This window comes from Bubalus bubalis, chromosome 15 (genome assembly GCF_019923935.1).
Source record: "Bubalus bubalis isolate 160015118507 breed Murrah chromosome 15, NDDB_SH_1, whole genome shotgun sequence".
Classification (NCBI taxonomy): Eukaryota; Metazoa; Chordata; class Mammalia; order Artiodactyla; family Bovidae; genus Bubalus; species Bubalus bubalis.
This window is the reverse complement of record NC_059171.1, coordinates 52,660,814-52,675,071: the sequence shown is the minus strand read 5'-3', so window position 1 is coordinate 52,675,071 and position 14,258 is coordinate 52,660,814. Positions and strand designations below refer to the sequence as shown.

The 14,258-nt window shown below is 39.4% G+C and overlaps 1 long non-coding RNA gene across 1 annotated transcript in view; it reads left to right on the top strand.

Annotated features, from left to right (window-relative positions):
* The window catches only part of LOC112579172, a 53,930-nt gene that overhangs the window by 35,511 nt on the left and 4,161 nt on the right, over positions 1-14,258 (top strand). The window contains exon 2 of the long non-coding RNA XR_003103630.3: positions 10,642-10,768. This is a non-coding gene — a long non-coding RNA (uncharacterized LOC112579172). The remainder of the gene's footprint in view (positions 1-10,641; positions 10,769-14,258) is intronic.

Here is a 14,258-nt window from a genome sequence, read left to right as displayed (position 1 = left end):
CCTCTGTCTCTGGGATTTTCCAGGCAAGAATACTGAAGTGAGTTGGCATCTCCTTCTTCAGGGGATCTTCCTGATCCAGGAATCGACCCAGGTCTCCTCCATTGGCAGGTGGATTCTTTACCACTGAGCCACCTGGGAAACTCCTCTGGTGCATGGTTCTCTCTTATCTCTGGTGCTGCTTTGTAGAAAGTGTTTTGAGTACTTAAGAAAAAAAGTTTTCCATCACCATCAGTGAACCACTGTTGAACATCACTGTGATGGCAAATGACCCACGACCCCAAAGCATTGTCCTCAAAGATGAAAGAGCTCCAATGACACTGGGAAGGGATAGTCTCTAAGCAGGTGTCATGGTGGAAGGTTGCTGCAGCCCTCTAACTTCCTCTCCATGCTGAAATAAGATCTAACAGTGTTTGAAGTTTAATACGGTTTCAGACTTACAGCCACCCTTCTGTTTAAAACTAATTCTAACTTCTGCCTGCTGCATTCATGTTCCACACAGTAATTTTCCTTGTTTTGCAAAATAGCATTAACTTCCACTGCACTGTCACATTTTACTATGCATTAAGCATCTGGTATCAATAGACCAAACAACACAGAAAGCAGGAGTATGCTGTCAGACTTAATAATTCAGAAATATTAACCAACTCTCATAATTATCAGTAGTTCTTCATGTGTAATTGGCCCTTGATGTACATTTTGTACTTCTGTGTAACTCTCTACATACTGGTATAAGATAATACTGCCTAATTTTTCATATAACTAACAGAGTTAATTTGGTTAAATGAAACCAATTCATCAGAGATAGCAGTTCCTTGCCACCAAAAAATTAAACACACACACACACTCAAACATGCATGTTCCCACCTTACCGAACAGTATTTTTAAAACAACAAAACACGCTGAAATTGCATACAATATACAGAGGAGGAAAGATACTTAAAAAAACTTGAGAAAGGAGAAAAGTGAACTGTGTTTGAGAGGACCTTGCCTGTGAAGTTAATGTTTGCAGCCTGGTTCACTGCAAACTCAGGTTGAGACCATTTGCATCCCTGTTTAATTAAAGGTATTTGTCATCTGCTGTGACTCCTAACCTGTAATACTGCAGGACTGTTCGAGGTCTGTTTTATACTCGGTCATAAACAGCTTTACTAAAATTTCAACTTAGCATTTCCAGTGAGGACCCGTGTGTGGCACTCTGAGCTGAGGCAGTGGGCACTGGCCAGAAGTTCTTGTTCCTATAACACCCTTATTTGAGAATTTCAAGTTGAAAGTCAGTCTACTGTGTTGATCCTAGACAAACTTCTTGAATATGTCACTCGTGGATGTTAACATTCTACACACTTCTGAAGTGTCCCAGGGTCTTCCCTTGCTTTCAGCTGCCATCTCTTGTGATTGTCAGTCTATCTGAGAGGACTGACTACTTTTCTCCTGATGACCTTCTGCTATTTACGTGAAGTGGACTTGGAAACAATGTAAAGAAACTTGCTAAAAGCAAGGAGTGAATGTGCTCAGAGGGACCAAGGGAGGTTGACAGCTCAGCAGAGCGAATGAACTTCAATGAGTCTCTTCTCTTCTGCTTGTTTCTGTGGACAAGGGCAGAGTATTTTTAGTTGCTTCTGTGTTTAGGTGGATCAAGACTCTAATATCTGAGCTCTGCATAGGGGAAATGGAATTTTTTCTGTAAACAAAGACCTTTTATGTGTTGAAGGAAGAGTTCGGTGCATGCTTTATCTGAGAGTGACTTTTCCACTGACCACAGAAACAGAACAGGTCTATCTGACTTTCTCAAAGGCATTCTTACCGGGAGCAAGTAATAATAAATGCTATTTTCTATCCAATTTCTAAAGAATTGGTTGCATACACTAGCCCTTTCTGTCTCTATAATCAGGTTCCTAGTGGAAAGAAAAAGAAGGAAGTTAGAGGCTAGGATGAGTGGCTTCAGAGGTAAGAATGAGGACATAGAAGATAATAATGAACAAGCTCCTTGATTTTAGCAAATCTAACTACTGGAAGAAAGGATAAACATTCTTCATTAAGAAAGTTTGGAGACTTCCCTGGTGGTCCAATGGCTAAGACTCTGGGCTCCCAACGCAGGGGGCCTGGGTTCAATCGCTGCTCAGGTAACTAGATCCCATGTGCCTCAAGTTAAGAGCTCACGTGCTGCAACTAAGACCCAGTGCAGCCAAATTAATTAATAATCAAATTTTTTTAAAGTTCATTAACCTTTCTAAGACTGTTTCCTCATTTGTAAAGTTAGAATAATGGCACTCAAATAATGGACATTTTCTGAAGATTACATCTGTTATGTAAAGCACTAAGCATGTTATCTAATTAATGCTTTATAAATTTCAAATTTATAAACTCCCATTTTCCTCAAATACACTGAACATTAGTGCCCAAATTAGATGTAAACCTTTTTATATTAACATGCTGGGACTAAAGTAAGTGATGAAATATCACTATCTGATATGGAATATTATGAATATTGCATTCAAAAGATTCATTTTTTAAAATAAGCACTTTAAAGTTCTCTATTTTATGAAAAGCAATTTGCAACATAAAGCAACTGTAATATTTTCCCAAAGAATTTAATCAACAGGGAAACATTTTAAGACTTGAATTAGAGGGAAAAACTTCATGTTATAAAGTAATAAAATCTTGACTTCAGATGTGATTCCTGATGCATAAGTAGCAAGAGGACCCCTAAAAGAAGACAGTAAATCTGGATAATTTATTTTTAAAACATCTTTATGTTTCTTTCTTTGATTTAAAAGAAGGGTGTTGAGCTCTCTCTATATGCCTAGGGACAGAAAATACAAACTCCCTAAGTGCCAGGGACAGAAAATACAAACTCAAAATAACACTGACCTCAACTGAACAGACATCATAGCACCTATTTATAAAAACAATTTAAATCCAGTGATAGAAGTAGGTGCTAGTCTTACTGGACCATAGATAAAGTGAACCTGACCTGACCAGCATGGAACAGGAGAAGAAGAGCTTCCTGTAGGAGGCATTGCCTCTGCTGAATCTAATAGAAGTAGACAAAGGTGGACAAGGGACTCTAGGCAGAAGAGATTTGAGCAAAGGCAAGGTGTGTGCAGCAGTGGTGGGTGCAGGGAGCTAGAAGCAGAGGTGGGAGGTGAAAAGTGAAACTGAGGGTAAAATCAAGACATGCGTTCAGATCTCATAGAGCTCCATATGCTGAGTCGAGGAGCATAAGTTAACCCAATAGGTGAGTATTTAAATTTTTCATCAGGATCAGTTGGGTTCAGTTCAGTCGCTCAGTCATGTCTGACTCTTTGCAACCCCATAAACCGCAGCACGCCAGGCCTCCCTGTCCATCACCACCCCCCGGAGTCCACCTAAACCCATGTCCATTGAGTCAGTGATGCCATCCAACCGTCTCATCCTCTGTCATCCCCTTCTCTTCCTGCCCTCAATCTTTCTTAGCATCAGGGTCATTTCCAATGAGTCAGCTCTTCACATCAGGTGGCCAAAGTATTGGAGTTTCAGCTTCAACATCAGTCCTTCCAATGAGCACCCAGGACTGATCTCCTTTAGGATGGACTGGTTGGATCTCCTTGCAGTCCAAGGGACTCCAAAGAGTTCTCCAACACCACAGTTCAAAAGCATCAATTCTTCTGCGCTCAGCTTTCTGTATTGTCCAACTCTCACATCCATACATGACTACTGGAAAAACCATAGCCTTGACTAGACGGACCTTTGTTGGCAAAGTAATGTCTCTGCTTTTGAATATGCTATCTAGGTTGGTCATAACTTTCCTTCCAAGGAGTAAGCATCTTTTAATTTCATGGCTGCAATCACCGTCTGCAGTGATTTTGGAGCCCAGAAAAACAAAGTCAGCCACTGTTTCCACTGTTTCCCCATCTATTTCCCATGAAGTGATGGGACCAGATGCCATGATCTTCGTTTTCTGAATGTTGAGCTTTAAGCCAGCTTTTTCACTCTCCTCTTTCACTTTCATCAAGAGGCTCTTTAGTTATTCTTCACTTTCTGCCATAAGGGGATATCATCTGCATATCTGAGGTTATTGATATTTCTCCCAGCAATCTTGATTCCAGCTTGTGGTTCCTCCAGCCCAGCGTTTCTCATGATGTACTCTGCATATAAGTTAAATAAGTAAGGTGACAATATACAGCCTTGACGGACTCCTTTTCCTATTTGGAACCAGTCTGTTGTTCCATGTCCAGTTCTAATTGTTGCTTCCTGACCTGCATATAGATTTCTCAAGAGGCAGGTCATGTGGTCTGGTATTCCCATCTCTTTAAGAATTTTCCACAGTTTATTGTGATCCACACAGTCAAAGGCTTTGGCATTCATCAGGATATCCCATGAGTAATTTAAAATAAGACACTCTGACCCTTGTGTTTAAAATAAGACTCATATTTGTATTTAAAGGGATTTCCCTGGTGGCTCAGACAGTAAAGAATCTGCCTGCAACATGGGAGACCCAGGTTCCATCCCTGGGTCGGGAAGATCTCCTAGAGAAGAGAATGACTACCCACTCCAGTATTCTGGCCTGGAGAATCCCGTAGACAGAGGAACCAATCCCAGACCGGCAGGCTACAGTCCATGGGGTTGCAAATAGACATGACTGAGCGACTAACACTTTCACTTTCTTTCCGATTCTAGAGATAGGAAAAGAGTATTTAAGTAAGTTAGTTCAACAGATTTGCACCTTATTTTCTTTCATTTCTCTAGACACTAAATGCATACTGTTTGTTGTTTAGTCACTACGTCGTGTCTGACTCTTTTGTCACCCCATGAACTGTAGCCCACTAGGCTCCTCTTGTCCATGGGATTTCCCAGCAAGAATACTGAGGTGGGTTACCATTTCCTCCTCCAGGGGGTCTTCCCAACCCAGGGATAGAACCTGTGTCTCCTGCATTAGCAGGTAGATTCTTTACCACTGAGCCACCTGAGAAAGCCCTTTCCTTAGTTCTTATTAACTAGTCGAATCCCAGTATGATGTAATACAATATGTAAGTATGGGAGGAAGACTTTTAGCCTGGCACGTTGACAGGTAGATACTGATGCTCCTGTTGCCTGTGTAAAGGGAGCTGGAGTCCTTTGATGCAGTGTACTCATAATTGGTTTTGCCCTGGGTCTTTGTACTATCCTCTGATGCCACTGCACAGCTGGATGGTGGTGGGTGAAGAGCAATGAGGTATCTCAGACCCTTTTCTATTTTTCCCCTTTATAAAACTTTTTATTTTTTTTTAAAAAAAAAGAACTATGCAGATGTAACTGTAAAATCTTGATTCTAACGAGAGAGCCGAGAGCTTGGGAGAACCCACCTGGAAAATCCTCTTATTTTTAATATCTTTCCTGCTTTCTTTATAGACAGCTCATCAAGCTTGTAGGTTAGGGAGAACTTAAATGAAAGTAATATAGAACAAGAAATGAGGAGAATAAAGCAACAACAAATCATAATAAAAATACCAATGGAGAAGGAAGATGGAGTCAAAAATCAAATAATAGTGTGCACTTCTCTGGGAAATGTTAGACAGTCCATTTGAAAGAATCTGTGATCTGCCATTAAAATTAACTCCATAGTGAGATTTGCTTATCTTAGGTGTTTGGAAGTTTTGCCTTGGTAATCACAGGACAGACTTTGTTTTTAATAATAAGGGATGAATGAGAAACCACATGGGGAAGTTACTGGTGTTTATAATCTATAGAACAAGAAGAGGTTGGACTTCATGGCATTCGTCCTCTTTTTTTAAATTCTCTGTGAAATGACACACGTTATTTCCTTTATGGGGATTTTTTTCTTTATAGGAAATCTGAGTTACTATCTCTCAACTAAATTTAGGTAAGCACTTAAGAAGAACTTAAAGAAAGATACAACTTAAGCCTTGGTCTGCTAGGTTTAAGAGACCTAGAAAGGATTTTAATTAATTCATTTATGTCTTATGCAACTTCTTTGACCAATTTTCTCATCCATAAAAAGGAGGTTATAAAATCTACCTCAAAAGTTGTGGTGAAGATTAAATTAGTTATAGTTTGCTTAGAGAAAAATTTTGCTACTAATCATTGAAAAATGCTAGATGTTAAATATCCATTTTATTATTATCATTCAATATTTGTTAAAAATTCTTGGAGACCCTCTGCCAGGATGTAGGAATAAAAGAGGATATGATGACATCCCCCACCTGGTCCCCACCTTGTGGGAGTTCAGTGTGAAACAGGGGTTCTTAAATAGGATTCTGTGGATGGGTGTCAGGAATCCATATACTCTTCTAGAATTTTGGAGGGGAAAAGTTTTCTTCCAAATATATGCAAAAATTAGGAGACAGTTTTTTTTCTTCCTGAGGAGAGGATTTCCAGCTTCATCAGATTACCATGGGCCCAGTGATCCTAAAGAAAGGAAAGACCATTGGTCTGTAAAGTTGACTTTATTACAGAAAAGAGGAGCTTGTGAGCCTCCTCATGGACCAAGATGGGCCCCCAAGCCTCATGGAAAATCAGAAATTCTTTAGAGCCCATTGATTGCTTTATCACAGAGTTCTTTCCTCTCTTTGCTTTCTTCAGAAAAAAAAAATTCCCATCGTATTTTTTATGAGGTGTGCATGAACACACAGCCCCACCTATGCCAATGAAAGAGGAATTGATCCTAAAAAATTAGAAGTATTTGCACCTTCATAAGAAAGGGTTTTTCTGAATTTTCTACAGAACGTCTAATACCTCCCCTACCCTGTGCAGGATCCAGTGTCATGTTGTAAACATCACCCACCTACTCCCCTCCTCACCTCCCCCAGCAGCTTGTGCATTCCCAAAGGGTAAGACCAGAGAAGGAATGTTCTTGAACACTCAGTAGCACATAGTAAATGCTCAGTAAAAGTTTGGTTCTTAATTGAATATTAACTGAATTATAGCAAAGTATACAGATATACATTTCTTGTGAAAGAGCAGGATTAAACCTATGAAATATTTTTGCTCTCTGTGTTGTCAGAACCATACTCACTGAGGCAGATTTAGCCTAAAAAGATTCATCAGTAGCTAATGATACTGAAGCCAAAGCTCCAATACTTTTGCCACCCGATGCAAAGAGCCGACTCACTGGAAAAGACCCTGATGCTAGGTGAGATTGAAGGCAGGAAGAGAAGGGGGTGACAGAGGATGAGATGGTTGGATGGCATCATTGACTCAATGGACATGAGTGTGAGCAAACCCTGGGAGATGGTGAAGGACAAGGAAGCCTGGCGTGCTGCAGTCCATGGGGTCGCAAAGAGTTGGGCACAACTGAGTGACTGAACAACAACAAAGTTTCTCTTGATGTTATTTCTATGAGGTCATTTGTCTCTGAATGGATCAGCCTTGGACACATGACTCCACCTGGGCCAGGAAGGTTCCCTATCCTAGGAGTTTGGCATCAGCACCCCACCAGGACTGTAGAGAGAGGGTGTGTAAAGTCAGGGCTTACACAACCATTTCCCACAGGGCATGCTCATGTGCTGTTTGTGAGTCACATGCAGCACCGCAGAGAAAAGTTAAGGCTGCATGGCCTCAGAGAAATGGAAAGAAGGACTTTGATTTCTGGTTTCCGGTTCCCACCTTGAGTTCATTGTCAGATCTATCTGCTCTTCCTGCCTTGGCTTCATTGGATACGACGAGATTTCTATTGTTATAATCAAAGTTTTCAAATTGTGGATATCTAACAGCCACACTGGTCGTCTTGGTTCTTGTTTGTGGACAAGGCTATTAGTTATTTATTACCATTCTCACTCTCATCCTCACCATTGCTGCTTCCCAAGGTTACCTGTGAGGGGAAAAAAAAAAAAAAACTATTTCTGGCAAAAGGGTGGGAGGGGATTGAATTTTGTTAGCAAATGTTTCAGAAAAGTTTTATTGACAAATAGTTGAAAGTGAAGTTTGTTGAGGATAACTCAAAAGGTAGACAACTTTAGATTTCAAGGAAAGGAGAGAGAGGCTCAGCTACAGAGGGAGCCAAGATGAAGAAATTCACATTTCTACCTAGGACTGGCCTTGACTTAGCTTTTGAAACAGAAAATTCTTTAAAATAGAAGGTAACCAAAGTTATAGGGATTTCCCAGTGGCTCAGACCAGGGAAAGAATCTGCCTGCAATGTGGGAGACCCAGGTTTAATCCCTGGGTGGAGAAGATCCCCTGGAGAAGGAAATGTCTACATACTCTAGTATTCTCATTTGGGAAATCTCACGGTCAGAGGAACCTGGCTGGTACAGTCCACAGGCCACAAGTGTCGGCCACGACGTCGCAACTAAACAACAACAGTAACAGGGGTATAAACTTTAAACCAACATGCATTTGGTTTTTTGGGTTTTTTAATTAATTTATTTATTTATTTTACTTTACAATATTGTATTGGTTTGAATATATATTTTTTTAAGTTTAAATTTCTTATAAACTGAAAACACAAGTCCTATTTTCTATTTTCCTTTGAAAACTATGTTGGGCTAAGACAAGGGAACCAAGGCAAAAGTCAAGCAATGAAGACTATTCTGTAATGTAAGAAAATATTTGGTATGCTGTAGGTTTCCATCACGGCACACCTTAGGGGCTATGCACCTGATTTGCTTTTGTCCGTAGCTAATAATTGGCGTTTTAACAGAATGCTCTCTTAGCAAAATCACCTTATGGCACTACTTTCAACATCCGCATCTATCACAAAATACATCTCAACTGTTTTGCAAACAAACTTTCTTCCAATTAATAATTAAACAGAGGAACAGCTTGCAGTGTATGCTTGGAAGTAACTTTACTATATATAGTTGGAAATGACAGGCACACATGAAGATGTGACTGAAGCCGGGTAACATTTAAATATTCAGTTTTTCCTCTGTTACCTTGACTCAAGTAAAGTTAGTTCCCAAGGTAAAAACTAAGTGGTCTGCCGGCATATGGTATAACCTCCATTTGAGCGCTAAAAGCTGGATACTGTTTTTGCGAAACAGATGTTGCTGAGTGCAGCAATGCACAACTGACTCTAGCTAACAGCTGGGAATCCTTGGTGACCCATATAGCGAGAAATAAACATAGTCCTATGCTTGGCAAAAGTGTAGGAAGGCAAATTTCCATTTGTTAAGAGCTTATCAAAATGAAGAATAAATGTTTTTAGCCATAAACTGATTTTATTCACCAGAGTAATCTTTCCAGCAGCTTCTGTGATGGCCTCATCATATCAGAGGCACCCTTTGCCAGATTAAGGCTGCAGTCACACTGACATATAGTACAGATGGAGAATAAACATCTGCCTCCATCGAGAGAGAAGACCAAGGACAAGGTTGACGAATATTATCTGGCATGACTGTCTTCGCGGGGAAGCATATAAATGCTACAGGACCAAAACCACTGGCATCGTCTGGTGTTGTCCTTATGTGGTTACTGACCATGAAGAGAGATGATTACTGTGTACTCTCTAAGGAGGCCGCTGCAGATGCTACAATGATATGATTCCAACTCCAGGATCTGCCTCACTGTAGCCATATCATGCGAGTTGCCCAGTGATTCCATTCCCTCCATTTTATTATTTTTTTTTTTTTCACATGGTTCGGCTGCATTGATTGCTTGCAAAGTTTCCATTCTTGTTGTGGAATGCCGCAAACAAGGCAGGGAGGGAGAAACAAGAGGAGCTACTATGGAAAAGATAAAAGCATCATTTTGTTTGTTTGTTTCATTCGTAGGAAAATGTCAACAAAGCCGCCTAACCCAAGTTCAAATCAAATGCTTTTTTTCCCCAACGAGGACTAAACCCCAACATTTTGATTGTGTATTGCTATATTTTAGTACAAGATCCAATTTCACCTTTGGCAAAAGCCAAGTGGGATGACATATGTTCTGGGAAAGGCACAGGCGTGCTCACACACACACATGCACGGATACACACACATCCTGTAGTTCTAGCACTGAGTTCCTTTTGTCCTTACTGCAACCAAATGATTCATGTGGCACAAATAATATGACAGATGTAGCTTTAAAAATTCAGTTTTACTGCGAGTGTCTTTTTGACTGAAACTTCTTTCATTTTCTGGTATCTCTTGTGACCATATGGAGTTTAGATGGCAATGAATTCCCTTCTACTAGCTCAAATCCTTTTTCTGCACCTGGGCACAGTTTTGGATAAGGAGGTGAAGAAAGGGGGGAAAGTGTCAGGCTTAATCTACAGGATTACATTACAAGTAGAGAGTACTTTTCCTTTTTGTGAAAAGACAATTTCACTCCTATCCATTTTGGATATGTGGATTTTTTTTTTTATTCTTTCCCTTGAAGGCAATGGCACCCCACTCCAGTACTCCTGCCTGGAAGATCCTATGGACCGAGGAGCCTTGTAGGCTGCAATCCATGGGGTCACTGAGGGTCGGACACAACTGAGCAACTTCACTTTACTTTCCCTTGACTAAGAAAAAGAGACTTGCTTAGATTCTGATCCTCTTGTTGAAGCAATCATGATCTTATCTCTTGAGATTCTAGAATGAGCTGAAATCTCCATTTTTACTACTAACAATAGCAAACGTTTATTGACTGTTTATGTATCAGGTGGTGTACCTAGCACTTTATATGTACTGACATATATGTAGCATTTAATCTTCACAAAAATCCTGTGAGTTCAATACTGTTATTATTTCCATTTTACAGAGAAGAAAATGGAGTCACAGAGAGGAAGTAATATGTCTAAAGTTACACAACTCATAGTAGAACCAGCATGTGAACAGAAAGATCTGACCCAAGTCCATGCTCCTGACCGTGATGCCACCAGTTGTGTGTATGTATCAGTCGCTCTTGAATCTTCTGCATTGGCAGGCAGAGTCTTTACCACTGAGCCACCTGGGAAGCCCATGTGTGTATATGCACACACAATAATTTATTTGACCATTTTCCTAATGGTTGTTGTTTCATCCTTTATGTTTTGCTACATTAACTGTTGATTTTTTCTTAATACAAACAGTGACATGTTTATAAACATGCTTATTCTTACATTTCTATGTGTTTTTTGTTAATATCTATATCAAAGATTCCAAGGAGTAATCATCAAGGGGAGGTGTGTTTTTTTATTAGGTGAATTAAAACTTTTTAAAAGTACAAAAAATTTTGGCCCATAGGTACACACTTGTTTATAATTGTCTCCACAGTAATTCCCTTTTCAGTGAGCGATATTGAAGTATACTTTACAGTGAGATTCTCTTGTTAAAGAATACCGTTCTGTGAGCTTTGATGCATATGTGTGGTTGTGCTCTCACCACCAGTCAAGATGTAGAACTGTGCCACCAACCCAAAACTTCCCTCACACCCCTCTAAGATCAGCCCTTATCCCTCCCCGGATACCCACTCCTCTATTTTTGCCATTTCCAGGATATCAGAGAAATGAAGCCAAACAGTATGTAGCTTTTGGACTTGGCATCATGCATTTGAAGTTTGTCCATCTAGTTGCTCATATCAGTAGTCTATTTCTTTGTATTGCTGAGTAATATGCAACTGTATGGTTGTACCAGCACTTATCTATTTGCCAGCCGAAGAGCGTTTGGTTTGTCCTTGGATTTAGTGTTTATGAATAAAGCTGTATTATTTGCCTAAAGGTTTTTGCATAAGCATGGGTATTCATTGGGAAAATATATTTAAAAAAAGGGAATTTCCCATTATATGATAAGCACATGTTTAACTTTATGAGTAAATATCAAACTGTGTTCCAGAGTGTCTACCATTTTGCTTTCCCACCAGCAATGAATGTGAGTTCTAGTTGGTCTATGTTCTTATCAGTATTTGGCAGTTTTTGTTGTCAGTGTTGGTTTTTTGAGTTTTAATCATTCTAATAGGTGTAAAGTTGTATCTTGTGATTTATAATGTGCATTTCCTAATGACAAATGATGTTAAATATCTTTGGGGGTGTATTTTTGTCATTTGTATCTCTGCTAAGATAATATATGTATCTCTGTGCAAATCTTTTGCCATTTTTATTGAATTGTTTGTTTTCTTATTTTGGAGGTTTGAGCATTTTTATATATTCTAAACACGAGTCTTTAATCAGATAATGTAACTTGTAAATGTATTCTTCTCATCTGTGACTTATCTTTTTATTCTTTCAAAGAACTGACATTGTTAATCTTAATAATTGTTTTAATATTTATTTTTCTTTCTTTCTTTTTTTTGCTGAGCCTGTTCTTAGTTGCAGTATGTGGGATCTTCAATCTTCATTGGGGCATGCAGGATCTTTTTTTTTCTTTTAGTTGCAGCATGAAAACTCTTAGTTGTGGCGTGTGGGATCTAGTTCCCTGACCAGGTCCCTGAACCTGGGTCCCCTGCCTTGGGAGCATGCAGTCTTAGCCACTGAATAACCAGGGAAGTCCCACTGTTAATTTTGATAAAATCAATTTATCAATTTTTCCCTTTTGAATTGTGGTTTTAGTGATTTATTGATGAAATATATGCCTAAAGATCTTCTACTTCTTTCTAAAATGTTTGTAATTTTAGATTTAGTTTAGCTGAGTTTAGATATAGTTTTATATCAGTTGGTTTGGCTGTATTTTTCAATAGAAATATTACTTTCTTTGAGATTACATTTAGTGATAAAGTTTGCATCTTTTAAACTCACAGTGCATCACTTACGTGCATGACCATTAACTTAGACACCTCAATCCCATGGGGAGATGGGGAATGTTTCACTCTGGAAGTCTCTGTCATGTACTCCACTACTGTTCTCATGATGCTCATGAGGTCCTTTTTTTATTATATAGATCTGAGAGAGTAGATTTAGCACTATCTGAGAGTGTTAAATAGTCTGATAATTTTCTCAACATGCTATTTCCACGTCTGTTTAATATTGATTGATTTATCTCCTGATTTTGAATTCTACTTTTTTGCTGCTTTGCCTGAACTGGGTTTCTTTTATTAGATGCTAGCTACTGGGGGCTAGCATCTAATAAAAATTTGGGGGCTTCCCTGGTGGCTCATATGGTAAAGAATTTGCCTATAATGCAGGAGACGTGGGTTTGATCCCTGGGTCAGGAAGATAGATTCCCTGGAAAAGGGAATGGCAACCCATTCCAGTATTCTTGCCTAGGAAATCGCATGGGCAGAGGAGCCTGATGGGCAACAGTCCACAGGGTTGCAAAGAACTGGACATGACTGAGTGACTAACACACACACAGGTAGTTTTTAAGGTGTGAGGGCAAACCCTATCCCTGTTAGTACATCATGGCCAGAAGTTCAAGTCTCCCAGAGCCTGTCCCTTGTTATATCATTTTTTGAAACTTCGTTTAATCCAAACATCTGCCTTCTCTACTTCTATTTCTGAGATGCTGGGGGGCCGCTGGAGAAAAAAAATCACATAAATGTGAGCAATGGTGACATTATATTTTTATGGTTCTCAATTTCAGCTGCCTTCTCAGCACCATTTCCCATTACAGCTATTTCAAATGCTTGCCAACCCCTTCAAGTCCCCAATTCCAACATCTAGAATCTTTCTCTAAGCAAATTAACCTCTTTTATATGTTACAGAGGAGAGTAAGCATTTCTTAATGGAAATTCCTTAACTCTCCCATCATCATGCCTAAAAACACATCTATTTCCTACTTCTATTTTTCTTCCTGTCTTTTGGAAAGATGTGTTCTTGGCCTATTAAACCAGGTCCTTCCCCTGTACTCTTTACTTATTTCCTTTACTTTTTTCTGTGATTTTGATCCTAGATTGCTTTTTTCTTTGTTACCTTTCTCATTGTCTATATATTGCCTGTGATTGTAACTTTATTATTTTGTCTGATAACATGATTGTGGCAAAAGATTAAAACTCAATGGAAGAATATAACCCATTCTCCACACATATAAAAATTAGTAATTGACATAAAAACTCTTCTTTGATATAAATTGTCTTATGCGTTTGTATAGTGCTGTCTTGAAGGACATCCTTCGTGACCTCATGAATGTGACTGAGCAAGACTGTTGTGCGGGCCACTGTTGTCCTTTGAATAACACTCGTATTTCCTCAGTGCTGATCTCAGCCAAGGGTTTCCTTTACTCTGAATCCTCAAGGACTCCTCTTTTTTGTAGAGTAAAGGCCAAAATTCTAAACTGTCCTAGGAAATCCTGCAGGGACTGGCCCTTCCTGTCTCTCATCTCCAGTTATCTCCCCACCCCCTTCATTTCATCCTATCCTCACTTGTCTGCTTAAGTACCTTGTATAAGAAACAGCTGTTTTCTCAATCTGGAATCCTCTTTCCCAGAATGCTGGAATGCTGAATTGTGTACGTGGATATCCCAAAA